This window comes from Arachis hypogaea, chromosome 20 (assembly GCF_003086295.3).
Source record: "Arachis hypogaea cultivar Tifrunner chromosome 20, arahy.Tifrunner.gnm2.J5K5, whole genome shotgun sequence".
Classification (NCBI taxonomy): domain Eukaryota; kingdom Viridiplantae; phylum Streptophyta; class Magnoliopsida; order Fabales; family Fabaceae; genus Arachis; species Arachis hypogaea.
Genome location: NC_092055.1, coordinates 58,149,876 through 58,160,757, shown reverse-complemented (window position 1 = coordinate 58,160,757; position 10,882 = coordinate 58,149,876).

Here is a 10,882-nt window from a genome sequence, read left to right as displayed (position 1 = left end):
TTCATTCTAAAAAAATTCTGAAGTCATAGAATAATTTATTTTATTTTATTTTTTTGAAAATTTTTTCGAAATTAAAAGGAACAAAAAGCTTAAAATTAAAATAAAATTACCTAATCTGAGCAACAAGATGAACCGTCAGTTGTCCAAACTCGAACAATCCCCAGCAACGGCGCCAAAAACTTGGTGCATGAAATTGTGATCTCTGAAACGGCGCCAACAACTTGGTACGCACGATTGTAATCTCAACTCTTTTCACATCTCCGCACAACTAACCAGCAAGTGCACTGGGTCATCCAAGTAATACCTTACGTGAGTAAGGGTCGATCCCACAGAGATTGTCGGCTTGAAGCAAGCTATGGTCATCCTTGTAAATCTCAATTAGGCAAATTCAAATGGTTTTGAGGTTTTGATCATTAAAATATAATTAAAACAGAAAATAAGATAGAAATACTTATGTAATTCATTGGTGGGATTTCAGATAAGCGTATGGAGGTGCTTTGTTGCTTCTGAACCTCTGCTTTCCTACTGCCTTCTTCCAACCATGCATTACCTCCCTCCATGGCAAGCTGTATGATCCTCTCGAATGAAAACAAGTCCATCTGTACTGTCACCGCAGGGCTAATCATCTGTCGGTTTCCGCTAGCATCGAAATAGGACCATTGTCCTTTTGTGCACTGTCACTTGCTCCCCACATTCGCAGGTTTGAAGCTCATCACAGTCAACCCTTCCCAGATCATACTCGGAATACCACAGACAAGGTTTAGACTTTCCGGATCCTGGATCCTACTCGGAATACCACAAACAAGGTTTAGACTTTCTAGATCCCAGGAATGGATGCCAATTGATTCTAGCCTATACCACAAAGACTCTGATCTCACGGAATGGAAGGCTCTGTTGTCAGGAGAGGCAACCATGCATCGTGAACCAGGAGGCTAAGAGATACACACTCAAGCTATTGCAGATAGAATGAAAGTGTTTGTCAGGCACACGTTCATAAGTGAGAATGATGATGAGTGTCACAGGTCAACACATTCATCAGGTTGAAGTGCGAGTGAATATCTTAGAACAAGAAGTAGGCATGAATTGAATAGAAGAACAGTAGTAATTGCATTAATTCATGAAGAATAGCAGAGCTCCACACCTTAATCTATGGGTGTAGAAACTCTACCATTGAAAATACATAAGTGATGAAGGTCCAGGCATGGCCGAATGGTCAGCCCTCTAAACATGATCAAGAGATCAAAAGTGATGCAAAGATAGTCTCAAAAATGATCTAAAGACGAAAATACAATAGTAAAAGGTCCTATTTATAATGAACTAGTAACCTAGGGTTTACAGAAATAAGTAAATGATACAGAAATCCACTTCCAGGGCTCACTTGGTGTGTGCTTGGGCTGAGCATTGAAGCTTTTTCATGCATAGGCTGTTCCTGGAGTTAAACGCCAACTTTTGTGCCAGTTTGGGCGTTTTACGCCAGAAATTTTAGGCTGATGTTGAACGCCAGTTTGGGCCATCAAATCTCGGGAAAAATATGAAATATTATATATTTCTGGAAAGCCCAGGATGTCTATTTTCCAACGCAATTAAGAGCGCTCCAATTGGGCTACTATAGCTCTAGAAAATCCACTTCGAGTGTAGGGAGGTCAGAATCCAACAGCATCTGCAGTCCTTTTTCAGCCTCTGAATCAGATTTTTACTCAGGTCCCTCAATTTCAGCCAGAAAATACCTGAAATCACAGAAAAACATACAAACTTATAGTAAAGTCCAGAAATGTGATTTTTAAATAAAAAATAATAAAAATATAATAAAAATTAACTAAATCAAACTAAAAACTATGTAAAAACAATGCCAAAAAGCGTATAAATTATCCGCTCATCAATTAACTAGACTTATTTGACTTTCTCTCATGTGAAGATAACATTGCACCTTCTTCCAATGTTGGAGATGACTAAATAGGATTAGTTCTTGTTAATTATTGTATTATGATTGATGACTAGGATAGAAAGCCTATATTCTCAATCCTTGCCATGAATGTGTCTCTTTATTAATTGCTTTCTTTAATTTTTTGCTTCATTTTTCTTGTCAATAATTGAGCACTCGATTGTTATTCCTAGGGAGAATGACCTGAGATCTAATACTCTCGGTTATCTTTATTGGTTTGCACTCGTGACAAACAAAAATTAAACTTTGATTGAGCATTGCTTGTCGGTTGGGAACTATACTTGCAACGAAATTATTTCCTCTAACCGAGAAGAAATTCTTAACCGACGGTAACGCTCTTTCAAGTTTTTGGTGCCATTTTCGGGGAAGTGCAATGTGTGCTTGTTATTGGTTATTTTTCATATGTGAATAGTGTGAATAGTTTGCTTTTTGTTGGTTTGCTAGTTTTGGGTTTAGGAGTTTCTTTTCTTATTCTCTTCTTAGCTTTTGTTTTTGTTTTCCTTTTCCTACTATGAATTCTCACCACTTTGGCTATGAGTTTGGTTCTAACTATGTTGTAGCGAATGGAATCTACAATGAGGATATGCATCAAGGATGGAACAATCAAAGATGGGAGGAGCCTCAAGCATTTGATCAACCTTTAGGGCAACAAGCTCCACCAATGTACTATGATCAAGAGCCATACCATGATGCATACCAATCTAATGTGTGTGGTGGACCTCCTTGTGTTTATCAACCACAACCACCATATGCTTATGAACCCCCTCCTCAACATTGTTATCAACCCTACTCACAAGCCTCATACCACCATTCACTTCCATATGACCCTAACCCATATCTACCATACCAACCACCATATGAACCACACTTAGAGTCACCACATTTTCAACACCAATACTCCCAAGAACCACCATTTCCTTATACACCACCTCAAGACTTTCACCAATATGAACCACCTTCCAAATATGACACTTTTTCTTTAAACAATGAACCCTCTCTTCCACCACCACCTTCATTAGATGGATCTCTCCAGCCCCTAATTCAAGAACAACAAGAACTTCTAACTCATTGCCAAAAGCAAGGGGAAGTGATGGCTAGCTTAACCGAAGTGATGAGCCAATTAGCATCATTGTATTCAACTATCCAAGACACTCTTATTGTGAAATATGGAGGACTAGTTGAGGAGCACAATGAGAAGGAGAATTTAGAGCTTCAAGGTGAAGAAGAGGAGTTAAGGCAAGAGTTGCAACAGGAGGAGGAAATAGAGGAAATTGAAACAGAAAAAGTGGTTGAAGATTTAAGAGATGTTGAGTGCAAAGAGGAATCTCAAGTTGAAGAGCCATCTTCCGTGGAGTTTGATAGTGCACAACCTCCAAAGCATAATATGATTGAAGAATTGGAAGAAATGGTACAAGCAACAAGTTCTCCTATTTTTGATGATTCTGCACCAACATATGATCTTTTTGAGCTTGATGGATCCTTCCCCATTGAACTTGGAATTGATGTTAAAGTAGATTTCACTCAACCTCCTATTTATGATTTGAGTGATGGGGAAGAGCTTGAAGAGATTGGTGAGGAAGAATGTGAACTTGAGGAAGCTTGGCAAGAGGTAGAGCATGAAGCATCTTGTCAAGTTATGCAAGCCCTTAGAAGAGGATGGACGGGAGTGGAACATGCTTTATCAAGATCATTGGGAACTTCTCTACTTAAGTGGCCATCTAATCCTTCATTTGAGTGGGTAAAACTCATCACTCTTAGCTTTATTATCCCACTTGAATTTGGTTTGCATGAAACAGATGGCCAACTTGGGGCGCTTTGGGGTATGAAGCATAAAAGAAGAATGTTTAGTAGTTGGCGTTGTAAATCTAGTGTCATTATGGTTGGAAGCTCAAAATTGAGGAGCAAGGGTTGGACTAGTGCTCAATTGGATGGGTCTAGGAGGGTAGTTTGGTCCCTAAGTGAGAATTCAGCTTGTTTACTATCCGGAGGGAATCACCATGATCAACTTGAAGACGGGTGTTAAAACAAAGTGTGGGATCCCGGATTCTAAGATGAGGATCAAGTTTGGGAGCCCCAAGCTTGTGAAGAACTCCATCAAGGCTTGATGAGAATGACATGGAATGATAGAGCTTATTGGAGATTCAAGCATTGGTAGATGTTCAATGATGAATTCAAGCACAAGCCACCTTAATGAGAGCTCCCCATAAGTCCAACTTAAGGACAATAAACAAAAGTGCTAGGTGGGAGACACCCCACCATGGTAACATCTTTTCACTTTTCCCTTTTGTATATATTGGTAAAATAGGTTTAATTTCATGTTTGGTTTTGTTTGCTTGGTTTATTTGGGAGTCTAGTATGTTAAATAAGGTTTTATGGTGTTTTGGTAGCTGTTTGGAGGTTTGGAATGCTTGTTTTGATGCAAGAAATTGGAAAATTTTGAAAAATAAAGCACTCAGCCACGCGTATGCGTCAACCACGTGTACGCATCACCCACGCGTACGCGTGACCCCCAAATTTTTCATGCCAATTACAAAAACCAGAGAGTTGCACATGTAGTGTGCTGAAATTATGCGTCTGTCACAATTTTCACCGACGCATACGTGTCACCTATCTCTCTCTTCACTCACGCATGCGCGTAGTTGATGCGTACGTGTCGCACCTTGCTTCTTCAACTCACGTGTATGCATGACCTGATGCGTACGCGTGACCCACTGCTTTATTTCACTCACCTTCTTTTCTTCTCCCCTTTCCATTTCTTTCCTTCTTCTCTCTTCTTTTCTTTTCTTTTCATTCTTCAACCATCATCCAACACCACCAATCACCATCTATCACCATCTCTTTTAGTTAGTTAGTTAGTTAGTTAGTTAGTTAGTTTAATTTTTGTTTAATTTCCTGTTTTTCATGATAAGTGTTGGATTATTGATTTTGTTTGCTATTCATTGCTGCTTATTATTAACTTGATGCTATTTTAGCATAATTATTTTGTTAATTTTCACTGTTGAAATTCTTTATTGAGGTTACAATTTGTTACTTGGTTTCGAGTTCTTAATGCTTAATGTTTTTGGATACCAAGTGTATGACATTGCCTTCAAAGCATTTTAAATCTTTTGAATTGCATGTTTTAGCCACCATGTGATTTAAAGCGTTTCATTATGATTAGGCAATAGTGTATTATCAATGCATTTTTTTAAGTGATGCTTGTTTATGATTGACCCATATTCATATCACCTATTTCATGCATTGAGATTTTAGAATTGTGGAATTGGATTGTAAGCTTACCTAGTGACATATTTTTGAGCTTTGTAAAGTTTTGTGGACCATGCTTGCTATGTGATTGAGTTTAACTTCTGTCTTCTTTTTCCTAAGTTCCATAGCACCTATGTCTTCCACTTTTATGTTACTTAGGTGTTGAAAACAAACTTCAATATGTGTCATTGTTTGATGAGTGAGCTTTATATTTCAATTAGTTCACTAAGTTTACTTGCACATTGATGACAAGTCATCTTAGCCTAGTTTCACTAGCCTTTTTCTTTCATTTTCAATTGAATTATGCATATTCTTGAGCCATAAGCAAGCCAATTGGGTAGATTTTCATGCTTCCTTTGATTTAATCAACCATGTATGAATTCATGCTATTTCATGAGGTTTTATGCTATAATTGTCACATATTATGAAAGAATGAATATCTCATGATTTTGAGCATAGCTTTGATGTGTTTGGTTGATTAATGATAGGTGAAGAAAGCTTGGAGAAAGGTTGAAGCAAGAAGGAATGGCTAGGAGGAAGAGAGGACAAAAAGTTTGAGCAAAAGTTTGCCTCAAACTTTAGCTCAAACTTTTGGAATAAGTGAAAATGAACCAGGGAGCAAAAAGCTGGACCAAATGTTTGCCTCAAACTTTTGTGTAAACTTTTGTGCAAAAAGCTGGACCAAAAGTTTGCCTCAAACTTTTGTGCAAACTTTTGGGCAAAAAGCTGGAGCAAAAGTTTGCCTCAAACTTTTTGGCAAACTTTTGGCATCACAAATCAACACCCTAGAGAGCAAAAGTTTGCGCCAACGTTAGCCTCAAACTTTTTGGCAAACGTTGGCGCATGAACAACACACCCTGGAGAGCAAAAGTTTGCGCCAACGTTAGCCTCTAACTTTTTGGCTAACGTTGGCGCCATGAGTGTGCAAGGGGAGGCCAACGTTGGAGCAAAAGTTTGACCCCTAACTTTTGCCCCAACGTTGGTATCAGCAAAAGAGGGTGGCTGATGTGAAAAGTTGGAGTAAAAGTTTGCCTCAAACTTTTACTCAAACTTTTACTCAAACTTTTACTCAAGCTTTCATGATTCCAAACCCGGTTCAATTCGGTTCTTCTCCAAACTCCAAGAGCAATCAACCAAGGCCTCTATCAACCCAATTCCATCAAGAGCAAAGGCCCAATTGAAGGCTTGAAGACCATTTGAAGAAAGTGTATAAATAGCATAGGATTTAAGTTTTTCGGGGAGCTTTCCTTTTAGTTTTCATAGAGAGTTTTCGGAGAGCTTTTGGTATTGAGTGAATTTTAATTTCTAAGTCTCGGGGAAGGAGAATTGAATTCCCTTCCTCTTAGTTTTCTTGCTTTCAATTTCAATTACAATTGTCTTGGATCTTGGGTTGGAGAATTGAAGGAAATCTGTTTCAATCTCACCTTGGGATCTTGTTTAATTCTCTGCTTAATTGAATTTCAGTTTCGGTTAATTGCTTCTTCATCTACTTTCTTTGCAATTTACATTTCCTTTGCAATCGTTCTTGTTGGATCTAGGAAGGCATTGAGATCTAGACTTGGTTATCTAGTCTCTTGGGTCCTGAGATCTGAATTCAAATTTTACATCCTCTGTTTAATGCTTTTCAATCTCATTTACATTTCTGTTTTTAGATCTGATTCAATCCAAGTTATTTTCTACTTCTCTGTTTGTTGCAATTTACTTTTCCTTGTTTAAATTCTGCAAATCCAATTCCCAATTCCCTTTACAATTCAAGCCATTTACATTTCTTGCAATTTAAGATTCTGCAATTTACATTTCTTGCGTTCTAAGTTTCTGCCATTTAATTTCCTGTTCTTTAAGATTCAGCAATTTAAATTTCAGTTCTCTTTACTTTCATGCAATTTACCCAATCCCTTTACTTTCTCTGCAATTTAAATTCTACAAATCACAAATCTCTCAACCAAATCTTGATTCGCTTGACTAAATCAACCACTAAGCTAAAATTGCTCAATCCTTCAATCCCTGTGGGATCGACCTCACTCCCGTGAGTTATTATTACTTGATGCGACCCGGTGCACTTGCCGGTTAGTTTTGGGTGTTTTGGAGAAATTCATTTTTCCACAAAAATACTCATCACACATCAATCAATGTCCATTCATTATCCAATTCACAATTACTTGATTTTTTCTTGAATGCTTTTATGCTTCTTTATTGCTTGTTTGCTTATCTTAACTTACAAGTTATTTTGAAGTATTTCAAGCACACTAGAATGAGTGAAGTGTTTACTTTTTTTGTGTAATTGTGACATAGCTCTCTATGCTAATGTGTGAGTTATAAACCACGCGCAATCTTAGAATTCACACACTTATTTTTCATCCATGTCACACATTGAGTCACTCACTTTATTTTAGTGATCATCGCCTCATTCCAACAATATATGCTTCCTTGCTCTTGCATTTACTTGTCTTCTATTTTCAGGATAAGTCATTATAAGCTAAAACAGAAGCGGGAAAAAGAACACGTAGCAGCCGATTGACCCACCAGCTGAAGGTGGCAATCCGAAAAGTCACTGTACCCCCTTGATCATCTTTGAATGCACCAAGGACGGTGCAAAACTTTTAAGTGTGGGGAGGTCGTTGATGAGAGAATTAGTGTTGGTCTAGATTTTCACAAAATAAGATCACTTCGTTGCAAGTATAGCTAAATCAACAACTAACTCTCAACATCAAAGTTTAGTATTTTCACATTCAAAACATATAAACCAATATTAAGAGTAATTCAACCTCGGGTCATTCTCCCTAGGATGCAATTGAAAGTGTTATGCTTTCGGTTGTGAGGGCAAAGGGGGTTTTGTAATCAAAGAACAAAAGATTAAAAGAACTAAGCAATAAAAGAACTAAGAGATGATCAAAATTGTAATTAATTCAATTAAAGAGAAGATGAGATCAAAACTAGTGAAAATGCTATAAATTCAATAAAGAGCCTTGACTTGGGAATGAGGATCCACGGAATCCTATCATCGCCAAAACCACAACTATGATAATTATGATGAGTCAATCTCGCCTAGTTAACCCCGAACATCAAGGAGTAAGTCAAGCAAGCATAATTGACCTTAATCCATAAGTCCTAACCAACTTACCAAACTAGTTGATAAAAGGCTAGCTTTAATGAAAACAAGAGTCAACTAACTCCCCAAGAATTACCACTAAATGTCGGACATTATGACTCTAGTATCCTAGGAACTCAAATCTCAAGCCAAGGTGTGAAAATCTACTCAAAACTCATAATTGGCATTTTCACAAATACCTTGTGTGTGTAAAAGCAAAACATAGAAAATTGCGAGAAAAATAGAAAACTATAACCAACTATCAAAAATATCAACAAGAGACAAGCAATCAAGCATAAAGAAAGCATAAGACATGAAATTCATTAATCAAAACTTCAAGAAACTCAAAATTACAAATATGAACAAAGTAACTTGAACCATAGGAAAATAAAAGTAAAGACAATGTAATTAAAGAAGAAATTGAGAGTACTTACAATTAAAGAAGCAAAATCCAAAATCAAAGCTTGCTATAAAATGCTACATGAAGATGAAAATGAAACCCTAAGAGAGAAATTCTACTCTACTCCTACTCCTACTCCTATGGAAGCTTCCTAACTAATTCTACCTAATGAAAACCTAATATGTTGATATGTGTTGATATCCCTTTCCTATAGCACTTCAATTCAGCATCTAGCCTTCCAAAATTTGGCCACAAGCCCTCAAAAATTGCGCAGCACGTGTTTCATTAATGAAACCACATGTAGGATCTTGTGCATACGCACAGATGTGTGTGTACGCACACTTTGTTGTTTTGGCTCCTGTGCTCACGCACACATACAAATTTCTTCTTGTGCACATGCACACTTGTCTGTGTTTGTTTTTCCTTATTTTCTTCATGTGTTCTCCCTTCTACATGCCTTTTTCCACTTTTGCTTAGCCAATCTTGACTGAATGCCCCAAAATCACTCACAAAATATATCACGGTATCGAATGGCATAAAAGTGGAATTAAATTACTCAATTTAAGCACAAAAATGCATGTTTTTACATTTATGTCCAAATTAGGGAGATAACACAAAAGTATGCCATTTTGGTGCCTAAGTGTGAGTTTATATGACGAAATCCATTCAAATCAAGCTAAACTATATCGGAAAATATGGACTCATCAATTCCCCCACACTTAAACAATAGCATGTCCTCATGCTAAACCAAACAAGGAAAATAATCAAAAGGATAATCAACTTATTAAATGCAACTATCTAAATGCATGCAAGGTGTACTATATACTATCTATATCTATCTATCTATCTATAGTTTTCTATTGATTTGGTGAAAATAAACAATCAAATTCCAAGCTAGTGTATAGACAAATAGGGCTAAGCAAAGAAGTAATTCAATGCAATCAAAATCTAAAGAATTGATTCAACTCATCAAAATGAAGCAACTTGCAAGAATACATGATAAGAGAGTTGATGACATAGAATTGTGTAATTGAACCCTCACTAGGTGTGTATACACTCTCAACGCTCGGTGTTTAGGGTTTTAAACACTCAAATCTCCTTTAATCATGCCTTCAAGGGATTGTTTTTCATCTAACAATCAACAAGTATTTGATGCATGTATGCAAGTATGATGAGGTCTTTTAGAAGGTTGTAATGGGGTTGAGGTAAGGGTAGGATGAGTATATGGCTAAGTGGACTAAAGGATTGAATCTTTGATTAGCTCAAGTATCCAACTCAACCTATATCAATCAACCCACACAAAAAATGCATTCTAACCACCCATTACTTCTTTTCACACACATTCATGCCTTAGTTTCTATTCAAAACACATATGCATTCTTTATTCATTTTTTTTCTTTTCTTTGGGGCAACCTTTGTTCCCTCTTATTATTTTTTTCATTTCATTTTTTTCTTTTGTATTTCTTTTTTTATCTTTTTCTATGACAAATGCACATGGTTAAAGCAAATTGATACATGAATGTGCACCCATTTTTCCAAATTTTCAATAAATACCCAAAATAAATATTTTTCATTCACTACTAATGTTTTCCAAAATTTCCCCACACTTAAATATAACACTGATGCGTGTGGAAACTTGTCTCTCAACAAATTTCCTTCGGCAAGTGTACCGAATTTGTCGTCAAGTAAAAACTCACAATAGAGTGAGGTCGAATCCCACAGGGATTGATTGATCAAGCAACTTTAATTAGAAGAATGTTCTAGTTGAGCGAATCCAGAATTTGGGTTGAGAGTTGTAGAAAATAAAATGGCGGGAATGTAAATAACAGAAAAGTAAATGTTAGAATTAAAGGACTGGAAGTAAATGACTGAAAATAAATTGCAAAATTGTAAATGGGAATGGGGAATTTGCTCATAAAAGTAAATGGCAGAAATTAAAGAGAATGGGTAAGATCAGAGATGGGGAGTTCATTGGGCTTAGGAGATGTTGCAATTCTCCGGATCAAGTTCATTTTCATCTCTTCCTCAATCAATGCACTCATTGATCTCCTTGGCAATCTTAATTGATTGAATTACAATTTCTTGCAATTCAATCTCTCAAATCTTGATCAATAGCCAATTCCTTGGTCAATTGCTCATGAGAAGAGATGAAGCATGGTCACTGATTATACCACATGCATTTCCCAAATCAAGTGTTGAGAGGATT